This window comes from Callithrix jacchus, chromosome 19, assembly GCF_049354715.1.
Source record: "Callithrix jacchus isolate 240 chromosome 19, calJac240_pri, whole genome shotgun sequence".
Lineage (NCBI taxonomy): Eukaryota > Metazoa > Chordata > Mammalia > Primates > Cebidae > Callithrix > Callithrix jacchus.
The window spans coordinates 23390351-23408782 of NC_133520.1; the positions used below are offsets into that span (position 1 = coordinate 23390351).

Here is an 18432-nt window from a genome sequence, read left to right on the forward strand (position 1 = left end):
CTGCTCAGATGCCAGGTGAGAGAGGTAGGCGGGCTTGGAGGGTCTGCTGCCTCTGCAGGCCTGGTCCCAAGCCTGGCCCCATCCTGCCCTCCCGAGCACCCCAGCCTCACCATTCCTCCCTGGGGCAAGGCGAAGGGAACATCCAGTGGAAAGGGAAAAACAGATGCTTCCCCCCAATTCCTGGCCCGCCTGCCAAGCAAACACAAAATGGGCGCCTGGGAGCATTCCTGCTGTGAACTCCCCATCAGCAGCCAGCCAAGCCTCCCAGGGGCTTCCCAAAAGCCACTCGAAGCTCGACTACCTTGGCTGGTCCAAGAGTGATGGGGGCAAACCCTGGTGGCAACTCCCAGCTTCTCCATCTTCAGCCATTGTCCCTGAACTCCACGGACCCCCAGAGACTCAGGATGGGGGAGGCCGGATGCAGGCGAGCTGGGCTTGTGCGCCAGGCCAATGGTCATGTTTATCTCTGTGCAAGAGCCGGAGCCAAGCCCTGGGAGGACAGCTTAGAGCCAGAAACCAAGGGAAGGAAAAAATGTAGTCTGCAAGCAGGAAAAAAAAAAAAAGGCAGGGGAGAGTAAAAGAGAGGAAAAAAGTGTCGGGAGGTAGCCTTCTTGGGGGCAAGAGTGCTGTTCTGGGGCCTGAGAGAAGGGCATATCACCCTCTGCGTGGGAGGGAATTCCCTCCACCTCCATGCTGTCTACCCGTTCGGAGAGAAAGGAAGAAAACAATTTGAAATTGGCACTGGGATCGAATGTGGTAGAGGCAGCCCCCAGCTGGCCCGCTGGCAGTTAGGCCCCCACTGCCTGCTTTGCTGCCTGCCAGCCATGTAGCCTCACGTCAGTGCCTCCACTTCTCCAGGCCTCAGTGGCCCCATCTGCTGCGGAGGGTCTGGAGAGGAGAAGGGGAAGGCCACGGGGGTGGGCTGGCCAGACCCTGTGCACCTTCGGAGAGGGGATGGCTATTTCCACCATCTTTACAGACCACACAACCTTTGGGTTACAAAACTCCAGTAGATGAGACATTCCATCTCACGTCCTGCCAATTAAAATGAGAGCTGCTGAGTTTTCCGTTGGTTCTAAATTACCAGAGAAAAAACCCAAGCAGAACCCAGTTCACCACCTATTAGGAAAAAGCATTGCCTTCTGTGGAATTGCCTCGACATTCTCTTTAAAAAATTTTTTTGTCTTTTAAAATAAAAAAAAAAATAGAACTTATTTTAAAAAAATTTTTGGACCGGGCGCGGTGGCTCACGCCTGTAATCCCAGCACTTTGGGAGGCCAAGGCGGGTGGATCACAAGGTCAAGAGATCGAGACCATCCTGGTCAACATGATGAAACCCCATCTCTACTAAAAATACAAAAATTAGCTGGGCATGGTGGCACATGCCTGTAATCCCAGCTACTCAGGAGGCTGAGGCAGGAGAATTGCTTGAACCTGGGAGGCGGAGGTTGCAGTGAGCCGAGATCGTGCCACTGCACTCCAGCCTGGTGACAGAGCGGGACTCTGTTTCAAAAAAAAAAAAAAAAAACTTTTTAAAGACAGAGCTTTGCTTTATTGCCCATTCTGGAGTGCAGTGGCGCAATCTCAGCTCACTGCAGCCTCCACCTCTCAAGTTCAAGCAATGCTCCTGCCTCAGCCTCCTGAGTAGCTGGGATTACAGGCGCCCACCATCACCATGCCTGGCTAATTTTTGAATTTTTAGTAGAGAAGGGTTTTTCCATGTTGGCCAGACTGGTCTTGAACTCCCTATTCTCAAGTGATCTGCCCCCTTCAGCCTCCCAAAGTGCTGGGATTACAGAGATTACAGGCATAAGCCACTGTGCCCGGCCAGTCCTTGGCATTCTCTGAGTGGAGAGAGGCTCCTATTTCAGAGGTAATGGGAGTGGATCATATAACACACCTATTGAATTTCCTTCCCACCATTAACCACACTCTGCACCTTCCCCTTCTCCCCACGGTGGCTTTTCCTCAACAATGTGCTCCGCGATTTGGAAGCTTCCTCGAAGTGTATAACCGGAGAGCACTGAAAGTGGGGCCTCTCGGAGGAACCTGAGCTTGCCATCTCATGTAGCAGAGCAGCAAGAAGACTGGGGGTGCCTCCTGTAGGGCAGCCGAGGACGAGGGTCCAAGTTCTGAGGAATACTCCGGGTTGTTTTATCGTGGTGGGGATTAGTTTGCTTGTGGCAATGTTTAGGTTGCAAAAAAGGAGTTTAAAAGTCCCAAAAGGCTAAAAATATTGATGGGGTTCAGTCAAAAGTCCTGAAGGCAACTCGGAAATTAAGATGTTCCATCTTAGCCGGGTGCCCTGGCTCATGCCTATAATCTGAGGTGGATCACTTGGGCCCAGGAGTTCAAGACCAGCCTGGGCAAAATGGTGAAACCCTGTCTCCACAAAAAAATATATATATACAAAAATTACCTGGGCATGGTGACGCATGCCTGTAATCCCAGCTACTTGGGAGGCTGAGGTGGGAGGATACCTTGAGCCTGATTGGGGGGAGTTTGCAGACAGCTGAGATGGTGCCACTGCACTCTGGCCTGAACAACAGAGCCAGACACTGTCTAAAAATAAACTAAAACTAAATTTAAAAAGGACATCCTATGACCCTGTTAACAGCCTTCTTGGTAGGGTCTGGAAGTCTTGCCTCAGTGATGCGCATGTGGAACTGGAAGAGGGCAGGGGTGCTCTCTCCCACCTGGTGGCTGTGCCCTGACCTGGTGGCTCTGTTTTTTGAGCTACTTCCCCACAGGGACAACTTGGCAGCAAGCAGGTCCTGCCACAGGCAGAAAAACCGGAATGTGGGAAAGTATATTCCTTTCCCCTAAAGAGCTGGTGAGAGTCAGGCTCCTCATACCCCATCACTGCAGGATATACCCACACCTGCAAACACGGCCTTGGGGCTTGGCACTGGGACCAACGGGTTTCTCTTACCTTCCGGAAGATCCAACTCTCTCAGTTCTAGCAGAAAGAGGGATACAAATGTGTAGGACCAGAAAGTCACCCCTCAATGCAGCCAATGTCCCTCATTTCACAGGGAAAGCAAATTCCCAGGCTGAGTTGCCAGAGGCCAAGCTGAGGTGGTGGCCTTTGGCGAAGGCTGGAGGGCCAATGGCTGCCAGTTCTGGCCTCTCAGGAGCACGGCATGGCTCTCTGACCCTTTACAAAGGCACTGGGACCTCCTGCTCCCGGCCACTGGCCTCCCACAGCCTTCAAGAGTCACAGTCCAGGCAGCTACTGGACTGAAGCCAGTCAGGCAGGCCCATGGCGGAGACGCTCAGAACATGGCGCAGACTTCCTCACCACTGTGAGGAAGGCTAGCGAGGCCCTGAACTGTGACACGAGCGTGGAGACTCTTCAAACACACCGTCTCCCATACTACAATCATCCTAAGAAGAGGTCATTTTTCCTTTTAAAAATTATTTGAGACAGGGTCTCACTATGTTGCCCAGGCTGGTCTTGAACTCCTGGCCTCAAGCCATCCTCCTGCCTCAGCTTCCCAAAGTGCTAGGATTAGAGGTGTGCTCACCACTCCCAGCTAATTAACTTTTTTGTAGAGATGAGGTCTCACTTTGTTGCCTAGGCTGGTCTCAAAACTCGTGGGCTCAAGCAGTCCACCTGCTTCAGCTTCCGTAAGTGCTGGGATTACAGGTGTGAGCCATCTTGCCCAGCCAATTTTTCTATTTTAAAGAGAATTACAAATGAAGCTCAGCGATGTAAAGTAGTTAATCCAGCTCTTAAGTACCAAAAGACATTCCAGTTCAGCCAGTCTCTTCATCAAACTTCCCAAATGCTAAAGGCAGCAAAAACTCCTGCTCTGGATCTAGGAACAAGGCCTGTGATCCTAGTTTGTGGAATAGCTGAAGAATTTTCCAGAAGTCTCTAACTCCTCAGAGAAAAGAACACTTTTCCTCCTTATGCAAGCCTGCTGTTAGGCCTTGGAGAGCCGAACGGGTGTGGCTGTGCGGGCGCTGGATCACGCGCTAAACCTCACCCACCAAACCTCACCCACCCACCAAGCGACAGACGGAAAGAGACAGACGGCAAGGCCAGTGGGTATGAGGACTCCACGCCAGGTCTCTGAACCTGTCTCCCGGAATGCCGTAAGCCAGGCTGTGACAGTCAAAATGGCTGCTTTCTGCTGAGAAAGGATGAACTATGACTTCCCCGGGGAAAGCAAACAAACCTTGGCAGTAGGGGAGGCCGCTCAGTGTGAACTTGGTTTGCACAATGTGTTCGGTTACATAATGGAGGATTGGATTGCGCAGTTCTCTCCTTGGTGAGAGGGAGCTCTTCCTGGAGTGCCCACCAGCTCCTCCCTCCTCAGGAGAGGGGTGTGGCTGGATCCTTGGCAACGCTATGATCCCCTAACAGGGAACTGCTGGGGTGCTTTCTCCCTCCTGCAACCCCCCACCTTACCCCACAGCCCCTTGGAGACTCTGCTCCTAAGCCACCAGGTCTGCGTCAAGAACCTAGGGGGCCAGCTGGGCTAGGCAGTGACCCTCCTCCTCCTCAGGGCCCTCGACCTGTCTAAGGTTTGGCCTCCCCTACCCTGTGGCCAGGGCCTTCACTCCACTGAGTGTCTTCACGGGACCCAGTAGAGGCCACAGGGCCCACTGAGGCCCCATCCAAACTCGCTGCTTCCCTCCTAGATTCTTTTCCTGAAATCCCTTTGGACTTAGCCACAGAATCATCACGTAGGAGAGCCGCAAGGAGCCTGCAGATGGCTGAGCCGAACCTCACTTTATAGATGAGGTCCAGAGACGGGACACGCTATGGCAGAGCTGGGACATGACCCAAGTCTCTTTTCCAGCCCAATCCTCTTGCCACATCACCGTCTTAGGTCTCAAAGGAATGAGTTGCTATTGATGGGATTTATGACCTAGCAGAGGTGGGTTTTGAGTATGAGATCCTAGAGGCCCTTCACATCGCTACCTGTCTACTCCATCTGTGCCCACTCCCACCCCGAGTGGGTGGGCTTCGAGCTATTTTTTCAGCAGGGGTGACCAGCTCATGCTTGGCCTTCCCTTATCTGGTACGCCCAGCTGTGTTCCATACTTTTGAATCTCTTGGTGTAAGAACTGAGAAATGAGTCTTGGTAGCCCCCTGCCTTCCCATGTCTGGGCCTGGGCCAAGACACCAGAATGGGAGTCAAGGTGTCAGGTGACCAATTACCAAGCCTGGGTATGCTGGCTCTCAGGGCAAGAGGAGGGGCACTGTGCATGGGTGACCCTGGGCTCCCTGAAAGAGCCAGTTATGCTTGACATCAGGCAGGAACCAGGGTACCCCAGGAGAAGCCTGAACAGAGAGCCACTCTGGCTCCTGCAGTGGCCAAGATGCCCTTTCTGCAAAGGTCCCTCTGCCTGCAGAACCCGCACTCAGGGCTTCCTGAAGAAATTCCACCCGCGTAAGTCTGCGCCAGCTAGTGTTTCAGGCACAGCTGAGAGGCAGGCAGGATCCTGCAGAGAGCTTGTGGCATGTCGAAGATGGTGCTGAGGCTCACCCCGGCTGCCTTGTTGAGTAGTTATTTTCTGTGGCAGGTATTCCTTTCCTGGAATTGGGAAGATGGCGGCAGAAAGCTCGGGAGTCCCCTGGCTTACAGACTGAGCTAGTTCAGTTTATCCAGTAGGTCACATACCAGCTTGACCCACACTGCAAACACATCAGGCCGTGCAGGCCGGGCACACTCCTGCCCCCATGCCTTTGCACTCCGGGCAGCAGCTTGGCTGCTCCCTAACTCTCCGGGTCTGTATCAATTCACCCTTCCGTGCGGCCTTCCCTTTCCACCTGGCACTCCTCTTCCCTCTTTCAAGTTGTATTCATCTCCATGGCACACTTGATCTTCTAACATACTTTGTTTTACAAATGTACTTTATTAGCCACTCTGCCCCAGAACTGCAAGTCACGAGGGCATGCTTCCCCGCCCCAGTTCCACAGCGAGCCGGCCCTAAGCACCGCCCACAGGGCCCTCCAGGTGTGGACTCTTGGGAAAGAAAACTGCTTGCAGAACACTCCCAGAGTTTTTGCCACGAAGTCAGACCAAGTGGGGCCAGTGAAAGGCCCCTTAATATCTCCCAAACCCTGCTCCCTGAAAGAGGCAACCATTACACCAGAAAACAATGTTGCTTTCTGGAGAAGTGTGGCTTTCTGAAAATGTTTATTTTAAATTACGCTTGATTCAGAGGAGGCTGCACAATGGTACCGAATCAGGCACCAGCCCCAAGGTCCTCAACAATTTTCCACCAACAGCTCATCAATCGCAGCAAAGAGCTGTCCTGGAATCCGGCCTGCCAAGTGGACGGGTCCCCCCCACCTCCCACCTCCAGCCACAAGCTGAGCCCTCACAGAGTTGCCAGGGCAGCGAGTATTGCCTGCGGGGAAGGATCCAGGCTTTGTGGAAACTGAAGTTTAAACAATGGGAGGTGGGGCATGGAGGGTTATTCAATTTTAAGAAAAAAAGATCGAAATTAGAATTACAACATTGCTAGGTACCCTTCTCGGAAGCCGGCCAGGGCCAGGAAGGAGCTAGAAGCTCAGGGAAAACCGATCCCTGCCCAGGAGGGAGGCAGGCGAAGACTCGGTCTCCGCGGCGCTCCTGCTCAGGTTGACCACAGTCCCTGGCTTGGACCACAGGGTGAACTCCAGGGCAAGCTTCCTGTTCTGCCAGCGGAGAGGGCTGGCCTCCTCTCCCGGGACCAGAGCGGGAGGTGCGGGGCGGCGCGCTGGGGCGGCAGGCGGAGATGAAAGCGCTTTTCAACTAACAGGTGTGATCAGTGTTCGGACTTGGCTGACAAATAAGTGCAATTCACCGCGGAGAGCCCCGCGGCCCTGGGAGCTGAGCTCGCCCAGGCCAGGGAACGCGGTGCGCTCCCGGGGTCGCGAGCCTCAGGCCCTGCAGCGTCCGCCCGCCGTCGGGACGCAGAATTCCCTGCAAGAGTGGCCCGCGGCCGCCTGCGGGGCTCCTTCCTCTGGGCTGCGCGCCAGCAGGACGGACGGGCGGCGGCGCGCGCGGTCTCTCCGCAGGGGCAGACGCTGGGGCCGGCCCGCCTGCAAATCCCTCTGCACCCCCGCGGGCCCGAACCCTCGGCGCCCCGGCCCGCCGCCCGCCCCTGCCGCCCCGCCCGCTCGGAGCCCGAACCGCATCTGCGTCCGGAGAGTGCGGGCACGGCCGGCCCCGGGCGCTTACGGTCAAGGTGCGCAGGCTCCGGCTGCGGCAGGCGCGCGGTCCCTCCGGCTACCCAGCTCCCTTTGACTCCTCTCCCGCCGCCCTGGCGCAGTCTCCGCCCAAGCCCGGCCTCCGAATGGGGCGTTCCCCGGCCTGGACGACCTGGCTTCGGTTCCCGGGAAAATCTCTTCGCCTCAAGGCTCCACCTCCGCCAGAGATAAAACGGGCTACTCAAAGGGCGGTCCGCGGCCCTGCGGCCAGAAATGAAAAGAAGTATTTAGCAACTCTTAAGGCAATTTGATTCTGAAACTTTGTCAGTTGAATCTAAAAACAAAAATCCAAACTTGGATGGTGTTTTGTTTTTGTTTTTGAGGCAGGGTCTCACTCTGTCACCCAGGCTGGAATGCAGTGGTGCGAACTTGACTCACTGCAGCCTAGACATCCTGGGCTCAAATGATCCTCCCGCATCAGCCTCCAGAATAGCTGGGACTACAGGCCATGTCACCATACACAGCTAATTTTTTAATTTTTGTAGATATGGGGGTCTCACTTTGTTTCCCAGGCTGATCTTGAACTTCTGGGCTCAAGCGATCCACCTGCCTCCGCCTCCCAATGTGTTAAGATTATGGACGTGAGCCACTGCACCTGGCACTGTATGTCTTTTTAATTTTAATCTTTCTAGAAATTCATTCTTAGTGTATTTTACAAACGTATTGGTCCGTGATAGATTGCGAAATTTAAAAACAAATTTGTGTCTTTACAATGTGAGAAGCAATAGTGTGAAGCACTCTTGGAGGTCTTCATGGTGAGGACCAACATAGGACGCTGAATTCAGTGCCGGAGAGCAACTGCTTAGTGAATCCGCTCTTGCTTTGGAGGGAGCTCAGGGCCCAGGTGGGTGGTTGCTGGGGCTCTTGTGGCTTCCGTGAGAGCGTTGATCCCTAGCGCAGCATCTTTAGAAAGCCTGCCCCATCGCCTCTGCCATCGCCCCTCCCCTCCCCACTCCACCTGCTCAGCGGTGCAGTTCTTTCAACCACCAGCCACCTCATGATTTCGGCTGACAGACCACAGTTAGGAGGCCACATGCAGGGCCCGTGGTTAGAGTTTTAAGCCGTCACTCTGCGCACTTCAGGATAAGGTTCAGCCCCACTCGCCTTCCCTTGGCCTCTAAACTTGCTGCTCATCCTGGCCCAAGAACTCTCCATTTTAATTAAGACAGGCTATTATCTGGCCAGCAGACACGTTCACCTCTGTCCCACCTCCAAGCTTTTGCTCTTGCAGTAAAGCTGGACAGGATGCCCTCCTCCTTCCATACAGGGGGTCCTCATGTCCTTTAATTGGACACCCTCCTGTACAGGCTTTCTCTGTGCCTTCAGTCTCTGACATCTCTGTGCTCCTTTCAGAACCTGCAGTCTGGGAGAGTTCCTTCCCCTCCCCTCCAAATAGTTTACACAGAAGCTCTGCCTCTGGCCACTTCACCAGGGGACTCAAATTTGTTAGTCTTAAAACTGCAGCGATGGTGAAACAGGAGGCAGGACTCAATGCCAGAGGTGGGGCTTGGACAAACTGAGGACTAGCTAAAACAGGGATGTGTCCGCCAGTATGCTGTGTCAGTGTACCATGGCACGACCCCCAAGTTAACACCCCCCTTCCACGGCAATGACGCAGCGACTTAGAAGTTACTACTTTTCCTAGAAATCTCTGCATAAACTGCCCCTTAATCTGCATATAACTGAAAGTGGGAATAAACATGACTGCAGAATTGCCCAGAGCTGCTGCTCTCAGCACACTGCCTGTGAGGTAGCCCTGCGCTACAGGAGCAGGGCCTCTGCTGCGGCTGGACACCACTGCCTCAGTAAAACTTGCTGCCTCACACCACCACTGACTCTTGAATTCTTTCCTGAACAAAGGTGAAAACCCTTCGCAGCCCGGCGCGGTGGCTCACATCTCTGATCCCAGCACTTTGGGAGACCAAGGTGGGGGGATCACCTGAGGTCAGGAGTTTAAGACCAGCCTCACCAACATAGAGAAAGACAGCCTCTACTAAAAATACAAAATTAGCCAGGTGTGGCAGTGCATGCCTATAATCCCAACTACTTTCGAGGCTGAGGCAGGAAAATCACTTGAACCCAGGAGGCAGATGTTGCAGTGAGCCAAGATGGCACGATTGCACTCCAGCCTGGGCAACAAGAGCAAAACTCTGTCTCAAAAAAAAAAAAAAAAAAAAAAAGCCAAATTTTATACTTTAAGAGGATGAGTTTTTATGGGTATGTGAATTATATCTCAATAAAGTTATTTATTTGTTTGTTTGTTTTTGAGATAGTCTCACTCTGTTGCCCAGGTTGGAGTGTAGTGGCACAGTCTCAGCTGCAACCTCCACCTCCTGGGTTCAAGTCATCCTCCTGCCTCAGCTCCCTGAGCAGCTGGAATTGCAGGAACCTGCCACTATACCCGGCTACTTTTTGTATTTTTACTAGAGATGGGCTTTCACCATGTTGGCCAGGCTGGTCTCAAACTCCTGACCTCAAGTGATCTGCCTGCCCTGGCATCCCAAAGTACTGGGATTACAGGCATGAACCACCACGTGGGGCCAAAGCTGTTGTTTTTTAAAAACTGTGTTGAGACGGCAGCCTCACTTTTGTGTCCTAATACCCTCCTCCTTGGTTCATCATCCATCCAGCATTGGGCTATGAAATCTCAAATAGTGCAAGATTTTTCAAAGTACAGTCTACATATGGGCAGTATAAAAGCAAATGCAGCAGAGTCCAACTCAGCAGGGCAAAATTTAGACAGATTTTCACTGCTTTTAGCTAAAAGCCATTGAAATGTTTATGGAGGAAAAGAATGGGTATAGTGTGATCTTTAGAATAAATTATATTTTGTAAAAAATCAGAGCAATGCAAGAAAAAGATAATGGGAAAAAGAGAAAAAAAACAGAGCAAGGCTGTTCTTCTGCATAAACGTCTGGAGAGTTTCCAGGTACAGCAGGTAGAATGAAAAATAGTGTGTGGGAGGCAATCTTGGATAAAAATTGTAGACCAATTCCTGATTCAACAAAAAGGAAACAACATTGTTTATGCCAAAAATGAACAAAATGGATATAATCATGAGGAAGCATCAGACAAACCCCACATCAACATTTTACAAAATCGCTGGCCTACACTCTTCAAAACGGTCAGTGTGAAAAAAAGGGCAATATCATAAAAGATAAGGAAGGCCAAGAAGCTATTTCTGATTAAGGGGGACTAAAGAGCCATGAAAGCTCATTGCAGTGCTCTGTTCTAGATTCGATCCTGGCCCAAAAGGAAAAGGTTCTATAAAGAATATTCTTGGGAAAATTGGTGAATTTGAAGGAGGTCTGTAGATTCAATAATAGTATTATATTAATGTTAAATATCTTGCTTTTGAAAATTGAATTATTTTCTGAGTGAATATCATTGATCTTAAGAAATATACACTGAAGTATTCAGTTGGTGCAAAAGTAATTGCAGTTTTGCCATTACTTTCAATGGCAAAAACTGCAACTAGTTTTGCACCAACCTAATATTTAAGGAATTATGTTTGAAATTTAAAATGGTTCAGCGTGTACACATACATAGGAACTGTATGGCTGTGATACTGAATTATAAAGCAAATGCAGCAAAGTGTTAATATTAGTGTCTGGGTAAAACACGTATAGGAGTCTCACAACATTACAACAAGTTTACTGCCATTAGCTACCATTATCCATGGCTAATGGCATTTGGAACACCACATAACAAAACAACTGACTCTATTTTATCACCCGCCATTGAGGCCAATCAGGTTACTACCCACCACACACACAACTTCCAACTGATGTTTTAGTGCCTCACTTTTAAATATTGAAGGATCCCCAGACACCTGGGCAAAGCCTGTGACATGAAGGGCAAAGCCCAAAATAGAGAAAAACTGCTCACAGGCAACAGAGACTAGGCAAAAAGCAGAAAAATCTTCAAAGAAATCATAATACCCTTGAAGATATGAGAAGAATTGTATCTATGAAACGGGGACAATAGATAATCTGGAAAAAAAGAAACATTCAGTGAATTAGACAATACTTTTTGAAATAAAAATTCTAATAGAAAGTTCAGAAGATAGAATTGAGAATTCTCCCAGAAAAACAGAACATGTATTAAAGAGATGGACAGTGCGGGGAATGGGAAGGGAAAGAAAATAGATGACCAATCCAGGAAGTACCCAGGCTAATGTGAGTTCTATGAGAGAGAAAGAGGATACCAAACAAAGGAAATTATTAAAGAAATAATCCAATCATATTTCCCAAACCAAAGGACACATGTCTCCAGATTGAAAAGGCACACTCAAAAGTTAGAAAACCCATACCAATGCAAGATACTGTGAAATTTTAGAATGTTAAAAAAAAATGGAAGATCCTAACAGCTTCGAGAGAGAGGGAAAGATTTTCAAAAAGGTTAACACAAAGATCATCAGACTTCTCAACAGCAACACTGGCTGTCATAAGTAGTGCAGCAAGGCCTTGAAAAGTCTATGGGCAAAGTGTTTCTAACTATTCTATAATAAAGTGTGGGGGCAAATAAAAGGCATTTCCAAACATTCAAGGACTAAAATCATTTTTACTTCTCACGCACCCTGTCTTGGGAACTTACTAGAGGATATACTCCAGCAAAACAAGAAAGTTAAAATATAAAAGGGGAAGACATGGTTTTTGGGAAACAGAGGATCTAACACAGATTATCAGCAAAGGGGAGTCTCAGCTAGACAGCTGTACTGAAAGAGTAGACAGCAGCTTGTCCCAATTAGAAGAAGAAGACAAGGAGGGGGAAGGAGTGAAAGACAAAGGGTGCCAGGAAGCAGATCTCAAGTGAGAGGATGGGGAAGAAAGAATTAATGCATTAGCTGATAACGTTTTTGGAAAATAATATAAATGGACATTTGTCACATCTGATGGTATATTGAGGGGAGAATTAACACAATACATAGAAAAATAAGCAAAGGGAAAAAACTACAAGAAAAAATGAAAAATTAGAAAATGTAATCATGGCACATTGCTTGGCTCTGTAATGGACAATATTTATATAATCATAATTATGTAGGCATTATTGATTTAGGCCTGGTGCAGTGGCTCACACCTGTAATCCCAGCACTTTGGGAGGCCAAGGCAGGTGGATCACTTGAGGCCAGGAGATTGAGACCAGCCTGGCCAAAATGGTGAAACCCTGTCTCTACTAAAAATACAAAAATTAGCCAGGCTTGGTGGTGCATGCCTGTAATCTCTGCTATTCGGGAGGCTGGGGTACAAGAATTGCTTCAACCTGGGAGGTGTAGGCTGCAGTGAGCTGAGATGGCACCATTGCACTCCAGTGTAAATGACAGAGCAAGACCGTCTCAAAAGGAAAAAAAAGACCTTATTGATTTTACAAAAATTATTACTATATTTTGAGGTTGCAGTGGGAGCAGTAGGGTTTAGTGTAAGAAAAATGCATTATAAGCATAATATTTATACAGAGATAAATACCAAAAGACTTGAAAGTAGAATAGGAGAAGAGGAACAGGGCATTGTTTTTATTCTAAGGCTTGATTATTTGATTTTTTAAAAAATGTGCATGAGTAATAAGAAAAGTTAATTTTGAAATACTGTTTTCTGGTGCAGATACCCCTGTATTGATTGCTTTTTCTTCTTTTTCGTCTGTATTCTAAAACATGTCTTGCATTCTTTCCAATTCCAGGGTTCAGATGGGTTCAATAACCTGCCCTTTCCTTCTGTTCTTCACCTCAGGCTTTTCTTTCACTTTTTTTTTTTTAGATAGAGTCTTGCTCTATTGCCAGGCTGGAGTGCAGTGGCATGATCTCAGCTCACTGTAACCTCCTTCTCCTGGGTTCAAGTGATTCCCCTGCCTTAGCCTCCCAAATAACTGGGACTACAGGTGGGTACCACCATGCCCAGCTAATTTTTGTATTCTTACAGAGACAGAGTTTCACCATGTTGGCCAGGATGGTCTCGAGCTCTTGATCTCATGATCTGACCACTGTGGCCTCCCAAAGTGCCGGGATTACAGGCGTGAGCTACCGCGCTTGGCCTCCTTATTCTTATTCACCCCTGGACTTCTGCTCTGCACTACCCTCTCTGGAGGCTCTCCATACTTTCTAATCACTTCCTAACCATGTGGCAATTTAAAGGTCATTGATTGCACTAGACTCTGTGCGCATCTTATCATGGTTAGATTCTCAAAAGCACGTATCATTTGCTATTTACTACAAAAATATTTGCTACTTCAAGATTAACAAATTACAAATCCACTGGAAGATTAAAGGGGTGGAGGTAGGGATACCAAATGGCTGCAAAATATCCTAAAGAGAGAGCATTTTATAAGAATGCCAATTACATAGAATTGTTTCATATCTGTGTTTCCTCAATATTTTTGTAATCAAGTACAGTATAGTTACCAATTACCTGTTTGACTGTGGTGCTACCAACCAACCAATCAACAAATACAAGTTAAGCAGAATGGCCAGTTTCTAGAAATTTGCCCAGTAAAACAGCAAAGATAATTTACACAGATATCTGTTGGGAAATATCGGAAAACTAACACTGGGCGCGGTGGCTCATGCCTGTAATCCCAGCACTTTGGGAGGCTGAGGCGGGCAGATCACAAGGTCAAGAGATCAAGACCATCCTGGTCAACATGGTGAAACCCCATCTCTACTAAAAATACAAAAATATTACCGGCGTGGTGGCGGGCACCCGTAGTCTTAGCGACTCGGGAGGCTGAGGCAGGAGAATCACTTGAACCCGGGAGGCGGAGGTTGCAGTGAACCGAGGTTGCGCCACTGCACTCCAGCCTGACGACAGAGCAAAACTCTGTCTCCAAAAAAGAAGACAAAAAGAAAACTAACAAAATAACATATCCTATGCACTGAATCACTACAAATGGAAAATAACTTCGATTTTACATAACTTTCATAGTTTATAAAAAGTTGTGAATGAAGAGGAAAGATGCAAAATGTTGCATTTTTAAGCACTTTTCCTCTGCCCACAGAAAGGAAGGGTACATTATTACTTACCCAATTCTACAAATTAAATGGCTTCGCATTGACTCTCCATATCACTCTCTCCCTGGATTCTTGATATCTCACACCATACTGTGGTCCCAGAATTTGAAGAGCAGTGGTCAACAGCATAATAGGGTGAAGACGAAAGGTCAACAGAAAAAGGTAAAGAAGCTAGTCTGTAAACACAACTGCAAGTTGTGGCAACTGGCCACAATAAAGCCCATCTTGAGTGAGCCCCCTATCGGCCTGCATTGGACGCCGCATCATGACTATGCCTTATTTAAGTAAGATAATCATTTTGTTCTTGTTCTTGTTTTGCAGAGGGTCGGTTGCCAGGGAGTGAGGGGAGGGGCAAGCTGTAATTTAAACTTCGCATTTTATTTTATTTTATTTATCTATCTATTTATTTATTTTTTGAGAAGGAGTTTCACTCTTGTTACCCAGTCTGGAGTGCAATGGTGCGATCTCGGCTCACCGCAACCTCCGCCTCCTGGGTTCAGGCAATTCTCCTGCCTCAGCCTCCTGAGTAGCTGGGATTACAGGCACGTGCCACTACGCCCAGCTAATTTTTTTTTTTTTTTTTGTATTTTTAGTAGAGACCACCATGTTGACCAGGATGGTCTCGATCTCTTGACCTCGTGATCCACCCACCTCGGCCTCCCAAAGTGTTGGGATTACAAGCGTGAGCCACCGCGCCCAGCCTAAACTTTGCTTGACATGTCAACTGGCTCTACCAGGTTTTTAAGATGATAGTGTTAAAAACCCATTCCTCTTCTTGAAGAGTAAAACCATGTGTAACCCTTTTGGCTGATTCTTTTGATATTTATTCCCACACTTCCAAATAACATGCTTGCAGTGTTCCTTTTAGTTGATGTATTTTATTTTATTTTATTTTATTTTATTTTATTTTATTTTATTTATTGAGACGGAGTCTCGTTCTGTCACCCAGGCTGCAGTGCAGTGGCACAATCTCGGCTCACTGCAGCCTCTCTCTCCCAGGTTCCAGCAAATCTCCTGCCTCAGCTTCCCAGGTAGCTGAGATTACAGGCACCTGCCACTATGCCTGGCTAATTTGTTTTGTTTGTTTGTTTGTTTGTTTTAGTAGAAATGGGGTTTCACCATGTCGGCCAGGCTGGTCTCAACTCCTGACCTCAGGTGATCTGCTCACCTCCACCTCCCAAAGAGCTAGGATTACAGGTGTGAGTCACTGCACCTGGCCTAGTTGTTGTTTATTAAACCTCGTTTGAGGCACTATCTGTTGAAGACCTCAACAGACATAGAAACTAGCTCTTTCTCAACTGACCTCACTGCACAGATTTCCCATCCTCCTGTGTGTTTCAAAATTGTTTATTTTAGTGGAGGGGAGCCAGAGATCACCTCATCCCCTGCTTTAGCTCTTAGCGTGCTCCTTAGCTGAATCTAGAAGCCAGACTGACACCAGGCAGATTAACAAGAGAAAAACATACACACTTCTTAGGTTTACATGTACGTGGGCTCTTCACAGGAGAGTGAAGTCCAAAGATGTGGCCAAAGCAAGGTGCTTTTGCTTTTATACATTTTAGACAAAGAACAGAACATTTGAGAAGAAATGGCACAATAAAGACAGTCTGGCTGGGGCAGGACATTTTCTAGGGGAGTCACTGGGACATACACGGAGGAGGGGTTTGAAACAGTTGGGAGATAAGGATGACTTCATTAATAGATTTATGTAGGTCCATTGCAGGTGTCTGTTCCGGGTCTTGGGGGATGAGGACTATTTTCTCGCCCATGGTAGGGTGAGGGCACCCCTGCTCAGAGGCATCTATTTATGGCTTGCTGCATGCAGAAAGAGACAGGTCAGCTCACCCTTTTTGAAACTACAATTTCTCCAGTGTCTTCAAACTTGAATAATCAATATATTAATCTGGCATATTTGGGATGGCACATTCTTCACTCCATAGTCATATCAACATTAACATTCAGTGTTTTCTTAATATGAAGGCAACTCAGGGCTGATCCATAGTAAACAATGAGTGATTTTATTTTCCCGTGTAACAATTTGCTTTCGTTAGAATTAATGTTTTAAACATTTGTTTAGTTTTCTGTGCATTAATCACTACATTTCAATTCTAACATCTCCGCCAGTTATTTCATAGGGATGGGCGTGGTGGCTCACCCCTGTAATCTTAGCACTTTGGGAGGCAGAGGTGGTAGGGGGATCACTTGAGCCCAGGAGTTCAGGACCAGCCTGGGAAACATAATGAGCCTATCTCTGCAATAAATTAAATTATTTTTAAAAACCTCTTCATAGTAAATCAATCACCATCTAGTTTATTCCATTTCATTTTCCTAAAGAAGTGTGTCTGGAGCCTTCTGGCTTGCCTCCCATCTGGTCTGGTTGCTCCACGCCCAGCACACAGCTCTCATCCCAAGCTCTCCCTTCCCCACCATTCTGCAGAATCCTTCCTGCTCCCTCCTGTCTTAGGTATTCTGCTTCCTCTATCCCATAGCTTCCTCTGCCTTGGTTTACTCGTTTGTTTTAGAGGAACACATCCTTGAGTGGCTTCTTGAAAAGGGCATGGGGCAGGGAAAATTTTTGAGACATTGTGTAGAGTATTTATTTATTTGAGACAGAGTCTCACTCTGTCACCCAGGCTGGAGTGCAGTGGTGTGATCTTGGCTCACTGCAGCCTAGAACTGCTGGCTCAAGTGATCTGCCTGCCTCAGCTTCCTGAGTAGCTGGGACTATAGGTGTGCACCACCATACCAGGCTAATTTTTGTATTTTTAGTAGAGGTGGGGTTTTGCCACGTTGCCCTGTCTGGTCTGGAACTCCTGGGCTCAAGTGATCTGCCTGCCTCAGCTTCCCAAAGTGCTGCGGCTACATTGTGTATTTTGAGGCTTTTTTTTTTTTAAGACAGAGTCTCGCTTTGTCACCAGGCTGGAGTGCAGTGGCACCATCTCGGCTCACTGAAACCTCCGACTCTCAGTTTCAAGAGATTCTCCTGCTTCACCCTCCCGAGTAGCTGCGACCACAGGTGTGTACCACCATGCCTGGTTAATTTTTGTATTTTTAGTAGAGACGGGGTTTCACCATGTTGGCCAGGCTGATTTTGAACTCCTGACCTCAAGCAATCTGCCCACCTTGGCCTTCTGCCAAAATTTTTTAACCTTATTGGCAATTTCCTCAACTCCATTTTCTTTTATTGGAATTGTTGTTAGCCAAACCTTCAACGGCTTTTCATGTCCTCTTTCTCTCTCTCTCTCTCTTTTTTTTTGGTAACCTCTTTTTACTTTTTGGTACTATTTTCTGAGATATTTCTGCATTTTTTCATACTTCTACTTCTTTATTTTAGCTATGATGTTAATTTCTTAGAGCTGACTTTTGTTCTTTAATCTAGGTTTCTCTGAAAGCAGAGCCTGAGACAAAGACTTGTATACAAGGCAGTGGTCCCAGGAATAGGAGGAAGGGCTGGGGGCGGGGGGTGAAAAGTAAAGGGAGGAAAAGACAATACAACGATGTGCTTTCAACCTGGCCATGCTCTGGGCAACTGGTACATGGTTCTATGGGATGGATCTTCTGCTCCGTAAAATGAGCCTCAGAACTGTTCACCCAGGAGACAAAAAGAAATATCAGCTCCCATCCCACATTGGTCAAGGGTGATCGCACAGGCTTTAGCTTCCCTGCATTTCTGGGCTGCATGTGCACGAATGCTAAGATTCATATTAGGCCAAAAGGAATGGTCTAAAAAGAGTCTAAGTGACTATACCCAAATTTGACGGTTCTGTATAGTAGAAAGAGTAATGCTCCCCGCAAAGATATCCAGATCCTAATCCCTAGAACCTGTGAATGTTATTTTACATGGCAAAGGAAACCAGATTTGATTACAATGGGGAGATTACCCTGGGTATCTAGGTGGGCTATTACATGTACTCACAAGGGTCGTTCCAAGACAGGGGCAAGAAGGTAAAGGAGGAAGAAAGCAATGTGACAACATAAGCAGGGGTGGAAAAGATGATACAAGGTGGAGCCAGGGGCTGAGGAATGAAGACAGCCTCTGGAAGCTGGAAAAGGCAAGGAAACATTCTGCCCTATAGCTTCCAGAAGGATCCAGCCATGCCAACACCTTGATTCCCCAAGGGAGGAGATGCTTTCTGTTACTATGGACTAATTTGCACTTTTAAGGATTTTACAAAAATGAAATCATTCAGTATGTACTCTTTATGCCTGGCTTCTTTCA

The 18432-nt window shown here is 47.8% G+C and overlaps 1 protein-coding gene across 1 annotated transcript in view; it reads right to left on the reverse strand.

Annotated features, from left to right (window-relative positions):
* The window catches only part of EPHX1 (epoxide hydrolase 1), a 37204-nt gene extending 29956 nt beyond the window's left edge, over nucleotides 1–7248 (reverse strand). The window contains exon 1 of the mRNA XM_002760595.7: nucleotides 7185–7248. The gene's annotated coding sequence lies outside the window, so the exon portion shown is untranslated. The remainder of the gene's footprint in view (nucleotides 1–7184) is intronic.
* Between the last annotated feature and the right edge of the window lie 11184 nt (nucleotides 7249–18432).